This window comes from Onychostoma macrolepis, chromosome 13 (genome assembly GCF_012432095.1).
Source record: "Onychostoma macrolepis isolate SWU-2019 chromosome 13, ASM1243209v1, whole genome shotgun sequence".
NCBI classification, from domain to species: Eukaryota; Metazoa; Chordata; class Actinopteri; order Cypriniformes; family Cyprinidae; genus Onychostoma; species Onychostoma macrolepis.
This window is the reverse complement of record NC_081167.1, coordinates 25,407,710-25,426,028: the sequence shown is the minus strand read 5'-3', so window position 1 is coordinate 25,426,028 and position 18,319 is coordinate 25,407,710.

Genomic DNA, 18,319 nt, shown 5'->3' with positions numbered 1-18,319 from the left:
CATTCCCCTGGGTTCAAGTGAATAATGGTGTTGATGTGATTGAGGTTTGTGAACAGGTGACGATAAAGATCGACTGTGTTTTCCCTTGAGTGTTGTGAATCGCAGCATTGTTCTCTGGTAATGTAATCCACTGATGTAAAAGCTATTGTCTTGTAAATGGCACTCGAGCATAATGAGCTGTTATCCAATTCTCTATAAAGAGTAAATGTTTTTTTTTAATGATGTGTTAACTGGAAAGGGTGTTGATGATTAAAATGAGAACCACATGCTGTTGATGTGGTGGGTGCAGTAGGTTTCATAAAAGGAATAGGAAGACTGACAAGGTAAACAGCCCTGATGTCATGGGATTTCCCATGAGGTAAATGTATTGCTCTTAATCATCTTTTATATTTTTTATTTTATATCAGTTTTATTTTATCCATGTACAGTGGGAATTTTTATTTATTTATTGTTTTTTGTTACTCTATTTTTTTTTGTTGCTTACATTTTTAACCCAACTTTTTAAACTGAGTACCATAGCCATAGTATTTAGACTTTTACTTGTATTTTTATGTTTTCAGTTTTAATTTTAATTCCTTTTAATTTTCAGTTTAAGTTTTAGTAATTTTGTGTTTTTGTCATTTTTATTCTTTTTTTAATCTAGCCTATAGCCATTTTTGTACTTATTCACTTATTCATTAAACTTATTAATTTCACTAATTTCACTTTCTAATTTTTATTTATATACACTGTAAAAAGTGATAAGTAAAAATTTTAAGTAAATAATAATAAAAAAAAAAAACTTAACTTATTTTAATTATCATTTACTTAAAAATTATAAGGCAACAGGTTTCCTCAATTTTTTTAAGTTAAGTCAACTTATCACTTTTTACAGTGTACACTGTTAGACATTTCAAAGGGTTTTTACAGTAACTTAGTGTTGCCAGTAAGTTACTGTAATTACAATTTACAGTAGCAAACTGTATTTGATTTATCAGTATACTACTGTAATTCATTCATTTTAATATAGATTTCATAATTTTTATATAGAATTCATTTTATTTTTACTCTACATAGGTACTACTGGCATTCAATTAAAACAGACACAATAATTACAAAATATCAAATTCTTTATTTAAAACATTGCATGTATAACACATAAAAATACAGTCTTCCAATGCTGGAACAGTGCATCTTCACCATTTCTCATGTCTTAGGATGTTTTGCAGTGCATTTTGTTGTGATTTATCCTCACAAAGAATCTTTAGGCAACAGAAACAAAATGGGGGAAAAAGACAAACAGCCAAAGAATACATAGCGGCCTGCAAAACCCAGGTGCTGCTCCAAAACGTAGCCACCTTCTTTGCTCACCCTCCACTTTGACAGAAATGTCTTCTCTGAAAAACAAGTAGAAGAAATAGCACACTTTTAAAAGGCAAACCTCATATAGAATACACAAATCTCTCAAAACCATAGTTGTTCTCTTACCATGAATTATCAGTCTCAGGGTGGCTGGCATGTCCATGTCTTTCTTGATGCTTCATTGCAGTTGCCTTTAAAACACAAATACAAAAAAATGCAGTAAATCTTAAATTCCATTAAAAACTACAACAAACTAATTCAAACTAAAACTAGAAAGGCAGCTAGCCATGAAACTTAACTTAGCTAACATATGCTTTTATTTTCTCAGGCTACTGGCCAACATTAACTACTAACACCTGAACTAAATTTCACATTAGTTAACCTAATGTTAATATAAGATAAGCGTTGCTCGTTAAAAACTATTTTAATTCGGTAACTTAATTCAATAAGCTGACAAAAGTCCTTTGAAAGGACGGCGCAGTTTACCATAGTAAAGTTTGTTACCACCATGTTGACGAGTAAATGTTACTAATGTTAGGTAAACTGGTGTGCAGAAATCTGACACAAACACGCAGACAAACGTACATATATTTTTACCTTGCTTGCTGGTCTTTTTCTCTCGTAAAGTGCATCGACACACAGCGTCAGTGGCGGTTCTACATTGAATTACTCTCTGGGCGAGACCCCCTCTGAGTGCCCCCCACCCATCCGAGAAAAAAAAAAAACACAAAATTTTGCACAAACAGCCATGTTTTACTATAACAATATAAGTGTAAGACAAGCTTATATTTCTCAATTGCACAAATCATTCAACAGAACATTTGAAAAACACAATTCTGCACAAAACAGTATAAGTTATCAGAACTTAAATAAATATACTCTATGTACATAAAAGTGGCAAAAATATGTACAATCAGAATGTTTCACAATCAGGCTTTGACCTTTTTCTCTCCATCACTGTGTTTATTTGGCACTCGACAATCAACAGATTTCCCCCAACACTGTCACTCACGACCAGAAGTCAAGACTAAACCAATTCACCTCCACATAATCGTTTTGTATTACCTATTTTTATTAGCCATTTCACACAATTCAGAAAAAAACAAAAACGTGCAAATTATAGGCCTGTGTTTTAATATTATGAATGAAATGTGCGTTATTTGGAAGAAAGTAAAGGTGTGACTGACTTTAGCCCACTAAGTGGATCAAAATCATCGTCGCTGTATGTGGATACCCAGAGCTGTATGATACATCTTTGTACTTTTATAGAAACAAGAATAAATAAGGATCTTGCTTGGTGTGTTACTTTGTACACAACATAGTAAATCATAATTTATAGCCTATTTGTTACATAAAAATAATATTTCTATGTTAAGACTAGAATAGGCTACTTATGGCAAACATTTGTACATTCATTCTAATTGTATCCTATTGCAAATACACTCACAATAGTATAGTAAAAAATAGTTATTTGTGATTGGACCAGTGTAGTGTAATGAGACGAGCTGCCTGGCAGAAGCCCCTCCTTGACGCGAATTCGCGTCTGTTGTGAAGTGAATTTCAGGCGCGAATGAAGAGAGTAAACTCAAAATGTTCAAGCATCCAACTACTCGCGAATAGCGCGATTTATTCGCGCAAGTCGCGTCTGGTGTGAACGCACAGTCACACAGCTTCTGTGCATGGCACCTTCTCAGCAAGCAGGGGCGCCAATTTGCAACCCCCCACACAGTTATATGATAGATAATAGAAAACCGCTTAGCGGCGCAGATGATTTTTTTGACAAGTGCTTGTGCCGCCCCCCACGTGTCATGAAAAAATGCCGCCCCGGGCGACTGCCCGGTTCGCCCATGCCTAAAACCGCCACTGCACAGCGTAGATGTTCTCCGGAGCTCTCCCACACTGCCCGCTGCTTCCGTGTCTTTCTCGGAGGCGAGTGGCGCGGTGAGGCGCGACTCGATAAAAAAACAATATAGAACCCATTATATATATTATCTACAGTGGATGCGGACAGTAATGTGATGCCCCGGTATATTTCTGATGTACAGATGTACTCCAAGCGCTCGTGCTGTTTCTGACACGAAGTACAAATGGATTTTCCAATCATTACAAGCCATGTAACATCCTGTAGTCAGTCCCAAGCTGTTGCGGTGTTGTAGACATGGTGCAGGGCAAATTGTGTCAATCCAAATGTAAGAAATGAGGAAAATAAAACGACCTCAGTATAATGGCGCCAAAGAGACCGTTACAGTAGTATACAGCAATTTTAAAAAATACAGTAAGTCTCTGTATGTGGGGTCTGACGTCACAGAAAATTCCCATGATGCAAAGGGTATTACAGTTATTTACTGTAAAGGGAATTTTCAGTATTATACTGCGTGATATACAGTAAATAACTGTGGAAATTACAGAAATGTCTAACAGTGTATATTTTATTTCATATTTTATTTCAAATACAAAAAAAAAGTTTGTAATAGTTGTAGCTTTAGTTAACCACATTGACACTGCTTGGGAGACATAAACAGACATAAATGAGACAATTGTGTCATACTGTATACAGTAAGTGTACAGATCTATTAAATGAATGTGGATAGCTTGCATAATTTTATTTGGAATTATTTGATTAGAAATATTTATATTGAAATATTGCAGACACTGTGGATCTTGGCAAATATGAGCATGATTTGAGACATTGTTGAGATCTCTTATGAAACTCCAGAAGAGGCAAGATTTCTGGGATCATTTTTTCAGGAGAAAAATTTGAGAATCAGGCATCCTCAGCAAGTCTCCATTTGTTCTCCATGTAATCTTATGTTGTAAAAACCAAACAATTGAGCACTAAAGGTTCTTTCCTCAGCGCAGTCTGCTGATAGATCTGACCACAATCAATTTGGTGTAAATTAGCCGTTTTGATTGAATCTGGATGTGGCGGTATATTTATCCTATCAGTGGACCAGTCATTGTTGTTGATTAGGTTGGCAGAAAGGATTATGGGACGGGGTCTGCCGCAGCCTCCCTCAGGCTGTCGGTTCCGCTGGCTGACTGGAGCATGTGTGATCCTGCAGGGTCAAAAGGGCAAGATTTAAATGAAAACTTTAAATAACTGCCAGGCTCTGTCATTACAAAGTATTACTGGCCATGTGCGAGCGGGGCCCGAGCCACAGTAATGACTACATCTCCTCCATGTGCCTCTGCCTCAGAGGAGACAGCACTGGCCTTTAATAGAACTTCTGTAATTACACTGCGTCAGGAGAGCAATGCCGTGCTAACAATCACATCCTCCAGAGCAACATGGAAATCACACCGTGTCCGTGGAAGTGTGTTTCTAAATAACAAGATATTATCGGTTTTCTGCACTCTTTACAACGGTTGCAAAATATTACATCTCTCCCAATTACGGCTGTTTGTTTCTGAAATATTTGGAATCGACTCAAATTGCTAGTTTGTGAATCAACTCTAGAACCAATTCCTGTTTCTGGAATCAACTCTGGAATTTCTCAATTCTTAACTGTTATTTTTTTATAAAGATTGGCTGAACATGTTCACCTAAACTTGTGAAATACATGATATGAAGGCTTACCTCCTTTTAAACTTCCTTTGTATTGATTATCAGCATTTGTTTTTGCCTCATGTAGTCTGAAGAGGGACTCAAAACCTTCTGTTGTGGACAGAACGAGTCAGTTTCACCCTTTAAGCTAAATCATTGAGCCTGTATGATTTATTATTTTTATATGCCTTAGGTACCTAAAACAATTTGCACAAACTGATGCACAAACAACACCCTGATTGTGCATCAGTGTCTTTCTGTATTGGTTTAGATGCAAACTTTTTTGTATTTGTCACTCATGCTATTCGACATGTAGGATCACAGAATGAAACGGTGACATCAAACCTTATTAAAGGGATAGATCACCCAAAAATGAAAATTCTTTCATTAATTACTCACCCTCATGGTGTTCCAACCCATAAGGCCTTTGTTCAGCTTCAGAACACAAGTTACGATATTTTTGATGAAATTCGAGAGCTTTCTGACCCTTTATAGACAGCAATGTAACTGACAGGTTCAAGGCCCAGAAAGGTAGTAAGGACATTGTTAAAATAGTCCATATGACATCAGTGGTTCAACCTTAATTTCATGAAGCTGCGAGAATACTTTTTGTATTCTTGTATTATATATTTTTGTATTCAGCACGACATGCCATGACACATAGTTGTTAGCCTGAAATGTTTAAAGTTGAGCAAAGTAAAGCCAGTTTAATTTGTATAATGTCTTTCACAGTGCATATTGTTTCAAAGCAGCTTAGAAGATCATGCCTTAATGCCCACATTGATCCAGCCAAAGAGGATTGTAGAAAGAAAAAACCTTGTTGAAAATCCTTGAGAGGAACTAGAATCAGCCAATCCTTCTCTGGTAAGGCACACGTTATGATAAATGTATGTACATGTGCCAAATATATATAATATAGTTACGTAATATATGAATAGCTTTTTATTATTATTAGCATTAGCCGTATTGTCAAGTGACAGATGATTTTGTGCTAAAATACCATTGGACACATGCCTTGGACGTGAAAAACTAAGAAAGAAAATGTTCTCTCATCTTTTCTAAAAGCTGATAAGCCTCTTTTTGTTTACATACCTATGCACAATTATATAATTAGTTGCATTTTATTATTCGCCTTGTTTTCCACTGCTGTTCACAACCCTGTCAGAACAGATTTGGGGCACATTTTTGGGTCACAACCCGCCAGTTGAGAACAAATAGAGTAGTTGAAATAGAGCACAGCACAGCGGGAGCCATAAGTGCGGCTCTGAGACACAACGGCAGTGGATTAAAGAACGCCTTAGCCAAAGTCTCTTGCATGTTTCGCAGCGCTGCGGTCGTCCCACAGAGCCATCCAGACCAACTTCACATTAGCATGAGTGACTGATGTGTTCAGTTTTCTGATACAATGGCGGTGGTTATTCCTCAGGCCTGGGGTTTGTTGAGATGCAAGATCGCTTCAGCTGTCGTCGGTATGGGTTTAACTCAACTATTTATGATGTGGGAAGTGCATTATGTCAAATCTTTGATATATTTGGGTTTGGTCAGTGCTTTATTTGTGCTGACTGTTGGTTGACAGCAAGATGGTCAGAAATTAGTCATGGCTTGGGGCAGAAATGACACTGAAAGTGACAAAATATTTAAAACGTAGAAAAATTCCCCCATGGTCCACTGTGTAATATAACATGGTGACAGCCATTATTTAAGAGGTATCAACCGTAATTGTTCCAATTTGGAATAAATTTCAGTTAAATGATTTAATTGAACCATTTCAATTATATAGGTATGGTGTGTTTTTATGTTGTTAGAATGCTAACATTTCCTCATAAAGATACAAATGTTCATAAAAATCAGTTCCAAGTGGAAATTTGTGGTAAAAAGAGGTTCTGACGGTGCAGCATGAGTTTTTGTGTGAGGCATCAAGTGCCCTCAAGCCTTAATATTTGTACTCACGCACACATATTCAATTATATTCTCCTTCTGTTGCGTGAAGTTCTGTTTGTTGTTGAAATTGAAAGTGGCATGCTTCACCAGCTATCAGGACAGAGGGCTCTCTCTCCCTCTCTCATACACACGCTCAATTCCCAGTGAAGGAAGCTATTTCTCTAAATGAGTACGTAAGTCACTGCTGTTTCATATCCTCCCTGATAAGGAGAAAAACAAAAGGGCCTTTTATTCTGACACAGAAGCTTAAAACAGCATCATCCACCTTAGATAAAAGACACTAGAGCGTCACATTGTAATAGTATTTCTGCTACCTCATTCTCAATGAGACTGAGGGAAAAAGACAGAAATTACACTTACATCCACTTTATCTTCCATTAGTTTTTTTAGTATTTCTGTATAATTTCTATACACTGTACCAGTATGTTTACCCTAAAGTGACACAATGCAAAGCTTAATTCAAAACATGTGTAAAACACCTTTATATGAACACAGTATATTTCATAGTGTGTGTGTGTATGTGTGTGTGTATAAATATAATATAATATATATTATTAATCATGTTACCATGATTTTGTTTTTACATTTTTGAAAGCGTAATTATATTCCAACATATATTTATAATAATTGTGCTTGAGGTGGCAATTTACTACCACTTTAAACACATTATTTGTCTGATTCATGTTTAAATCTTGCAGATTGTCCTGTATAAATTATCTTATGAAACTGGAAAAGGCGCCTATTTCTTAGCCTGATTCAATTCATCACACAGTTTCTGTTAATTTCTTCTGCTCAGCATCACACTGTAAGTGAAAGTATAAGTACAGAGTATGGCAGATAAATGCTTTGCTGCGTTACCACATTTGTAAATGCGTTCCAGAGTGCGGTTCTGGGAAAGGTCCACATCACACTGGTATGCTCGAAATTATCCTGGTAATTGGTGTGTGAAAATGAGAGGGGAGAAAACGAGTGAGGGCAGGTCACATTCTGATTTCCAGAAATGCTGATTTGAAGCCCAGAGTGAAAACATTGACTTAGCAGTTTTCATAATGTCAGTTTACGCAGCACACACACATACACACCGCATGGGGCCGAGGTAACAAATTTTAAGTGCATAAACTTGACTGTAAATCAAATGCAGAGAGAAAGAAACACAATGCCGGAGCGCTGGCATTCGCCATCATTTTAGAAAGCTGCTTTGTGGCTTTCTTGGATAACTAACAACTAAGTGTTCAGTAAAAAATACTGCCCTGGTATTCAGACCCAAACAATTAGTGTTGAACTGAGGCAGCTGTAGTGGTCTGGATTAATCCCAAACAGGACTGCAGGATAAACTTTTTCTCCTCTTGGAAAGGTTAAAGAGTGTGTAAACATGTTTGCGTGAACATGTGACACCTGTAAACGGGCGACGAGTGCAAAGTCATGTTATTTTTTTTATAGTGTAAATACTTCATGCATTATTTCCATAGTTTACATGCTCCACATTTAAGAGATATGTGAATGCAAATGTTCTCTTAATATGCAATACCAGCTGCTCCTTGTGATAAGTTGCCCTCCGAATCCTCTGCTAGCTCAATAGAGCAGCATTATTATTCATAAACCCCCAAAAATGAGCTATACGGTTCTCATATATATGGTTTCCATTAAAATGTCCAGGATGCTTGTGGTGCACAAGTAAGAAGCTGAAAACCACTTAGCAGAGCAAAACAAATCCAACATTTCTACCCAGACAGAGTTACTGGCAGCTGAGGGACCATCAGTGGCATATTAGTAATTGCCCTCCAGCAGAACGGACGACGTCGGGTGACCACACATCAGAATTCTGTTCGCTCAGCTGTTGGACGATTACAGGAGAAAACCACGACTTTCACACCTCTGAACTCAGAGATTATTCTGTCCATTTCAGTGTATGCAAAGAACTTTATGGTGCATCACAGTGGCCCCATAAAGTACTTAAGCCACTCTTAAATTTATATTGGTATATATAATACCGTTTTTACCGTTTTTTTTTTTTTTGGTTTGTTTGTTTTTTTTGTTTGTTTTTTTTTTAGCAAGGATGCATTAAATTGTTACTAAATTGTTTTATTGATTTATATTTCAATTCATCAAGGACAAAAAAAAAAAGATCGTTTCCACAAAAATATTAAGCAGTATAACTTTTTAACACTGATAATATTAAGAAATATTTCTTGAGCAGCAAATCAGCATATTAGAATGATTTCTGAAGGATCATGTGACACTGAAGACTGCAGTAACACTGGAGGAATAAATAACATTTTAAAATATATTAACACAGGAAAGTTATTTTAAATTGCAATCATATTTCACAATATTACTGTTTTTCTGCATGGCTGTTGACATCCACTTTCCTGCAGAGTTAGGCTCAAAACCTTGGTCAAACTCACCTGCCTGTAACTTAATCCTGAAGACCTTTACCAGGTGTGTTTGATCAGGGTTGGAGTGAAACCTTGCAGGAAAGTGGACCACGAGGGTCTGACTCGAGAACCCCTGATAGTACTTAATTTATTCACAAGTTGATTTTTAGTGTACTGTATGTGTGAAGTTGTCCTAAACAGGTATAGTTTGTCACATTAATTGTAGCTAACATCATAATCATACAACATAATCATACACTTTATAGTCTTCTGAAGCCAAGCAATAGCTTAGCCATATTTAACTGATTTATTTCTCTAAAAACTCTGACCACAAAAGATGTGTCAGACATGACAACAAATACTATTGGTTCTTGTATGTCTCTATGCTCTAGAACGTTGATTGGTTTGTAGAGAATCGACACTTGCGCGGGGTCCCTCAGCTACAAGGGGAATGAAGTGTCTCCTTCACTCGTTCCGTCATGCTGCTCATGCGTGTTGGGCTTGTTTACATCATAATGCGCAAACACGAAAAACGTACTGTTGGCGGTGGAAGCGCAAGCTTGATCAGGGTGTACCATCCAAAATCATATTGTACTGTACTGTGCTGCTGTGTGGAAATGAGGTGCCATTCCACTGCCTTGCTGGGGAAAAATAAAACTCCAAGCTAAGAGAGTTTGCTGGTAATACCTGGTTAAAGCAGATCTCCCAGTCTAGCTGTTCTCCCTGTTTGAAATCTGGATACTGCTGAAACGGCTTGAAATTCCAGGTTCATAAATACAAAAATAAAAGATTAGTTAAAGATCGCCCTGGCTTGAAAGCACTGCTGGGATTTTATGTAAACAATAAACATCTTTTTTTTTTTTTAATCTTAATTTAAGCCCTATTCCTGACTGAATTACAGTCAGAAGGTCTATGTCAGCAGAAAAGTATTTTCATTTTTATTTATAAGTATCCCACATTATTGTTTGGTCATATTTTCTGGTTTATCATCTGCATTTGTCTAATTTTAAGTCTTGCATAAAATGTGTTATTTTTATTTAAGACCAGGCTGGGAAACCAGAGAAAACCAGCAAACCAGCTTAGTCTGGTTTAGGATGTTTCTTTAGCAGGGGTGTGCACTGTTATTCTACATTATTTTGTTTAAAGCGTCTTCTCTTTTCTTATCCCCCCCACCTCCCACCCAAACATCACTCTATTCTGGACATGTACAGCGCGATCAGTCGTGTCTGATGCTCTAGGGAAGAGCAAAAAACAGAACCAATCTGTCTGGCAAGTGTTTCCATATGGACACTGAGAGGGGTGCATTCCTGTGGAAATGAAGGCAGTTCCTTTCATCACAAAGACATGATCGATTCATGATAAGGATGCCAGGAGCACTACAAAGTGAAGGAAGAGAGAAAGAGCGCGAGAGATAAAGAAACAGAGGAAGGGAGGGATGAGGAAAGATTAAAAAAGGGGCTTGAAGTATGTAGACAGAGGGACAGTGAGAGAGAATAAGTGGAGGATTGAGGAGATACTTGAGGGAAGGATGCGGAGAGCGAGAGAACAGGAAGAGAGAAATTGGCAGTGTAAAGAGAGGGCACACAGATGTGAATTAAAACATTATGCAGCAAGTTTCCCTCTAATCAGGAGATGCCATCAGGCCCTGAGGTCACTTCCTTTGAGGCCAGCTTCTCTCTGTCCAGTGATCATCACTTTATCTGGAAGGAATGCAAATTGCAGTAAAGATCTACAATGGCACTGCTGTGGTATGGTAATCACGGACAGCAGCGTGTCATGAGCGTTCCTCGGGATCAACAGAGCTTTTCACGACAACTCCAAACACCAAGGCCTTGCTGGTGGAAATGAATAAATTCATGGCTGAATTTTATTCTTAGATGGATTGTTTTTTTAGAATTAAAAACAAATGAAAAATTCTTTTAAATGTGTATTTTGTCTTAGAAACACATTTTGTGCATACACAGTTGTGTGTTTGATATACATGCAACTAGCACTCAAAGTTTGAAGTCAGGAAGATTTTTTTTTTTAAATGTATTAGCTGTTTTCTATTTGAATTTATTTAAAATTTTTATTTATTCCTGTGATGACAGCTGAATTTTCAGCAGCCATTATACCCACAGTCTTTAGTGATCCATCAGGAATCATTGTAATATGTTGATGTGGTGCTCAATTATTATTATTTTTTTAATCAATGTTGTTTTTTATAATACTTTTTTTTTCTTTTCTTTTTTTTAACATGTTTTTTTTGTTGTTGTTGTTGTTTCTGTGATACATTTTGTTCTGGATTCCATCTCCATGTTAACATCTTGTTTTATTTTAATAAACATCAGGATGTTAAGTTTAAATGTACACGTGTTCAAGGCACTGTGCCTTCACTAGTTCATTTTAAATAGTCCTGCAGTGTGGCAAGTAAAACGTGTCGAACGAGATAAGAAATAAGTAGGCTAATGTTAATAAAAAAAATCTTCAATATTTCATGATCATATTCTCATTGCTGTAACTCAGCTTCCATTTTCACTTAATCTAAAGAACATTTTAATAAGAACCCTTTTCCACTTTAAAGAATCCTTTTGTGCAATGGAAATGTTCTGAAGATTGTTCATGAAGCCATCAGTGCCAATAAAGAACCTTTATTTAGAGATTTAGTCCATATGACATTATGAAAGAAAAAAAGATCATTTGGGATCAATACATCACCTAAAATGGGGCAAAACGGCTCTAGCCTGCTCTGTGTGTCATTGCTCTGTAAATGTATGGGCCACACTTAACATGTCATGAGAGATATATAATTCAGCCACCCAGGGTGACAGAACACACACAGGCAACAAAACCTCAACACGGAGGGACACCCACAGACCTCCGCCTCAACCCCACAAAGCATTAGACATTTACCCATCACATCCAGTTAGAAGACACAGCCAGACAACAGCTGGTGCTCCTGGATGTTCAGCCACATTTTTGCATTATTTACTGGGTCCCATCTTGAGGCCAGTTCTGGGAACAAACAACCAACTGTACTTTCTGGGAAGTCATATTTCTTTGTTTTCTTGGTTAAATACTTCAGTGTTTGTCTTCAGGACAGGAAGTTCTTCTTTTTGATGGGCTTTTCTCGCTATCCGAGCCATATTTAATGACTTCTAGCTATGATTGAAGTGACTGTTGAACTTGTCTCTAGACTCATGAACTTGTGGCGCCTCTAATAGCCTCTGATCACACCTGACAAGGGCTGTTAGCCAGGTATTTTGAAAGCAGGTGTGAATGAGCAAATGTTTTTACAGCGTGATGAGATGGCAATGGCCTCTCAGCAGATAAACGCCTTTGATTTAACCTCTTGCTTCACCCCGTGGATGAGCAAAAGAAATCCAATCGGCTCCTCACGGAGATCAAAGCCGGCTTGTGCCCGTCATTCTCCGTGCTGCTCAGACGTGTCAAACAAAAGGCGGCTAATTTTGTGGACAGAGCTGGGCGTTATGATGTCATGAAGAGATTAAATGTAATGACTGATGAGGGAGTGAAATGTTCCTAATTAAACTTCATCAGTCGACAGTGATTACTTAAGAAATGACAGGATGAAGGTGCACAATCATTTGAACTGATTGTTGAAAATATTTTTTTTACTCTCTCTGAAGAAGAACACAAGTGGTGTTTTGTACAGTATGTAGTTGTGAAGCCATTTCTGTGTGCTTGCTTTCTACGCGGTCACCCTCAAGCCATCCAAGATGTAGATGAGTTTGTTTCTTATTCAGAGCAAATTTGGAGAAATTTAGCATTACATCACTCATCAATGGACCAATGCATTGAATAGATATCCTTAAGAATGAGAGTCTAAACAGCTGATAAAAACATCACAGTAATCCAGACCATCAGTTAATGTATTTTGAAGTGAAAAGCTGCCTGTTTGTAAGAAACAAATCCATCATTAAGATGTTCTAACTTTAAACTATCACTTCTGGCCAACACACCATAACCCATAGAGTCCATAGTCCATAATAATGCTTCCTCCAGTGGGAAAGTCCATCTCCTGTTGTCCTCTTACATCAAAATCCACCAACACATTTATGTTTTTGCTTGCAAACATCTGTGCATATTTCTCTCCTGATTCAGATGAGACATTGTTTTTACTGGAGCAAGCAATACTATGGATAGAGGACTTGTGTTTTAGATAAAGCAACAGTTTATTGTAAAAAACATGCAGATTTTTGCTTCACAAAATGATAATTGATGGACTGGAGTCGTATGGATTATTGTGATGTTTTTATTAGCTATTTAAACTCTCATTCTCATGGCACCCATTCACTACAGAGGATCCATTGGTGAGTAAGTGATGCCATGCTAAATTTCTCCAAATCTGCTCCAATAAAGAAACAAAACCATCTACACCTTGTATTACCAGAGGGTGAGTAAACTTTCAGCAAATTTTCATTTTTGGATGCTTTAATGCCTATTTTCTGGCATCCCTAACATATGGAGCGATTTAAAAATGCCTTTGCAAATGCAATGATAAATAAACCCTTATGAAATATACAGAAAATTGTTTCTTTTAAATTATGAATGCATTTTGCTCCTCTCTTTCTGCTGGAACATATCAATCTATATCACTGATGACACATGGAATTTGAGGACAGATGATTTCCATAATCATTCATCTTACGAACCTTACTAAGTTAAATGCCTGGATGAAGTTTTGGATCGTATGTGAATTTTTCACATATTTTTGTAACTGCTGAAATTATGCATATTTAAAAATGCACATAAACCAACAGCATCATGTATCTAATTGCAGATTTATGTTAAGTTTTATGTCAAAATCAGAGTAGACAGAGCTGTGGAGCAGAAGGAAAGCAGTGTTATTTAAATCAGTTCCAAAGCTCTGTTCCAAAACATTGTGAGCCATAGATGCATCGCATGTATCTTTTGCGGGTGAAGTAATCTCATAATGCATTGTAACTAGAGCAGTGAAACCATCCAAGATGTCAGACAAGTCAAATGAAATGCTGGTTCTATTTCTTGGTTAACTAGTTACCATGTTCCAAAAACCAGCTTCACTATCTTGACTGCTTTGTTGCTTCTCCAAGATGATCTTTCTGCTTAGAACCAGTGTTTTTTATATAATATATAATTTCTATCATTATTTTGCATTGGCTTTTTTATTTTCAGTTTTCATTTTAGTTTAAGTAATTTGTCTTTTTGTAATTTTTGTCATCAAGCTTTTTCAGTTTTAGTAATTGTGACTTACTTCAGTTAGTTCTCAAGGTTACATTGTTATATCAAGTTTTTTGTGTAATATTTATATTTTATTTTATTCAAGCTTTATTCCAATTGACAAACACATTTCAATACACATCTTAAGGTGGATTTTCCAGCAAGGAATTGTAGCTCAAATTAAGTAATTATAACAAGATATAATACTTTTTTTCATATCCTCCTTGATAAGGACTTTTTTTTTTCTTTTTTTCTGCTGCCTCGTTCTTCCTCTGAGAGAGAAAAAACATGTTCATTATCTTTAAATCTGCCACATACATTCTTGTACTTTTGTGACATTGAAGTAAATTGTGCTTAGGAAAAAATCCTTCTTTAATTCATCTGTCATGACGAAGTCTACATCATGAAACTTAAACGCAACTAAAAACAGAATTATCTCAATTAGGATGGAGTTTCCTGTCATACTGTTGCATATTTTCTTATCACGACATGACACCATTTCTCTTCATTACTTTTGCTTAGCATCACATCGCAGACATCATCCACGGCAGGCATGTGGGCAGCAGATAGCAGGGCAGCTCACTAGGTTTTGGAACGGAGCTGCTGTGTGAACTTAAGCTGAATCTTGTGGGTTTTTAAAACTGGGATGGGCTCTTAAAACACTAAATGTTACCCTGCTCTCGGCCAAGCCAAAACAAATGTGAAAGCGTGCTAATTCGCAACAGACCTGGCATCAGCGGACCCCAGGAGTTCTTCATTTGTTTTGTTTAGTCTGGCAGCCACTCCAGACACAGAATATTGTTTTATTATTTTGGTAAACAATGAGAAGATTGTTGCAGGGAATAAAGAGGCCAACACAACCGTAGGCCATGCACCAGACTCACCTGAGGACAGCAGGTGGGTCAGCGGGTATGTTAGAGCCCTGGGTATGAAGCCTGGATGGATACACAAAGTATTTGAACACTCAAGACGCACTGAAGTATTGGAATTTTATTCCTTTATATAATAAAATATCAAAATTTTAACCAACTGATCCCAAGATGACAAAACAGCATGATGATAGATGAACAAATTCAGAGTTACAGGGTTAGGTTCGAGTTGACAAAACCAAACCACTCCAATCCGGCTTTGTTGGTACCATGATGCTGATCATCGACTTTCTTTGTCAACTCAGGCTTTGATCTTGAGTTTGTGTAGTGCGTGCACATGAATGTGTGACATCACTGGCGAACAACCAATCACGAGCCTTGGTTAAAGGTTTTGCTAAAGGTTAAGTGATTGAAGAATATGATGAATTTAAATGCATTTACAATGAAAAAATTACTTGTTCATGAAAGAGGACAAATAAAAGAAATGATCTTGCTTTATCAGTGCAGTTACAAGTGACTTGTTAAGTTAGTTTATATAGTTGGAGATATACAGTGACAGAGACTCGAACATGTAAGGTCACGTCACTTTTAAAGCGTTATCTATTGATTCTACAGCTTATTTATATTACATACGATCTGTATATATTAACATTCATTTAAAATAAATGATTTATAATAACTGTTAAATTAAAATTGCTTGTGTGTAATGGATTAATAATAATATAAATCATATAATTATATAAATCATATAAAATAACTAATTCTAAAATAAGTAATTATCATTAAAGCCAGACAATTTTTTTTTTTTAGTACTGGTGACCTTTAATTTGTAGGAAGATAAACTGGGGGAGTGACTTTTTTTGTGTCAGACATGTGACACTTTGCTCACATCTGATTGGTCCAATTTCAGTTTGAGCTCTCTAACTCAGAACATAACCTGCCCCGGAGCAGGTTAGCTGTGCAGTGTAAGTAACGTTTCGGTTACGTATGTAACCCTCGTTCCCTATCAGTCAGTCACGTTCGACGTAACGTCAGTGTGACTGACTAATGGGCTCTCGATCCCATTAGTCAGTCACACTGATGTTACGTCGAACGTGACTGGCTGATAGGGAACTATGGCAATGAACGCAGCTAAAAGTCAAGCCACTTTCATGGTACCTAAAACCCAGGATTGGTGCAAACTAAACTGAAACTTACCTGGCTAGCTGGCTAGCCAGCTTATCCAGCTTCATGGTACAGGCCCCAGATGTGTTGTATTAAAAATATACTGTATTAAAAATATTTCGAAATTTACACCAAACATAATTTTATTTGACTGTCCTACACCATTAGGATACAAAATGTCATGGATTACGTCTTGTTAATATCAGTTGTTTGCACTTTGCAGTGAGATTAAATGGTGTTTTAAAGTCTACCATTAAAAGTCAGTCTCAGTATGAAAGAAAGAAGACATCAATTCAAACATTATAGAAATACCTCAAAAATGTTATAAATAGTATCATAAAATGCCACCCAAATTCTAAATAATAATGACAAAATTATATTGAACGAAAATATATTAGATTAATTTTCCTGAAGAAAAAATTGCAAGGCTTTAGTCTCTTTTAACTGTGAAGTGTGAATGAAGAGGCTCAGAGGGTTAAATAGAAGTCTCTTGGTTTAATATTTGTTATGTAATGCAGTGGTATTCACACATTTTTAAATCTGGCTGAAGTGTCTTTTTGTGGCCACGTAAATCTCAAAATCCTCTGCTTGTGGAAAATGTTTCATAGTTATAATATTTACACTTACACATAAAAAGAAGAAAGTGTTATTTTGTTTATTGGTACATGACAGGAAAAATGAAGAAGTGTGTTTGTGTGTGTGGATGCATCAGACAGGGACACCGGCATGGATCAAACCAGCAGTCGGCTGTCGTCCCAGCGAGGGCTCCAGTGTCTGTCTGTCTGCCTCCTGGATGCCACATGAGGGTCTCAAATCACAGACGCCCCGCCAGACTGACATTCCACTATGACGACTACGCAGCCTGCAGGGCGAGTTACAAGGGATGATGGGTAATAATGACTCTGTGCACTCACTCCATTAGGATAGAAAACATACAGTTAACCAATTTAAGTTTTCACTGTTGTATTTTTATAGTCATTTCCTGTAAAAATGACACATTTGTTTTAGTGTAGACCCCTTGAAATATCTTGTGTCTTTTGAAATGGCAAGTTTCAAACTCTACTAAGATCTGCCAAGATACACTCTCAGAAATAAAGGTACAAAAGATGTCACTGGGGCGGTACCTTTTCAAAAGGTACATGTTTGTACCTAAAAAGTCAATTTTGGTACCTTAAAGGTACATATTAGTACTTATAGTGAACAGATTAGAACCTAATAGGTACAAAAGTGTACCTTTTGAAAAGGTACCACCCCAAGTGACAGCTTTTGTACCTTTATTTCTGAGAGTGTACTAAAGTCTGCAATCAAATTTAAATATCTCAATTCTCTCTGTCAACAGTTCTTATCAAGTTCTTCCATGACCACATAATCTAAACTGCTCTGTTCTGCACATTCATTTTATATTTTACTGTAAGTCAGCAGTAGATTCATTCTGTTTTTATTTATCCTAATGCATTTAAGGAGAAACATCTGAAACAAAGTTGATACTTAAAGGGCTAGTTCACCCAAAAATTAACATTCTGTCATCAAATACTGATCCTCATGTCGTTCCAAACCCAAAGGCTTTGGTTAATCTTCGAAAGACAAAGTAAGATGTTTTTAATGAAACCTGAGAGATTTCTGTCTGTCCCTTCATTGAAAATCCAGGTAACTAAAACTTGGATCCAAAAAGGTCATAAAGGCATAGAAAAATCCATCCATATGAATCAAGCAATTTAATGCAACTCTTGTGAAGAAATAAGATATGATGAACAGATTTAATTTGTGCTTTTTATGCGATACACCTACAGTAAACAGGTGCATCACACTTTAGAACAAACAGTTATAGGCACTTTCCCAGGTCGCTAATGCATATACCTGAGGCTCTGAGCTGTTTACTGTTC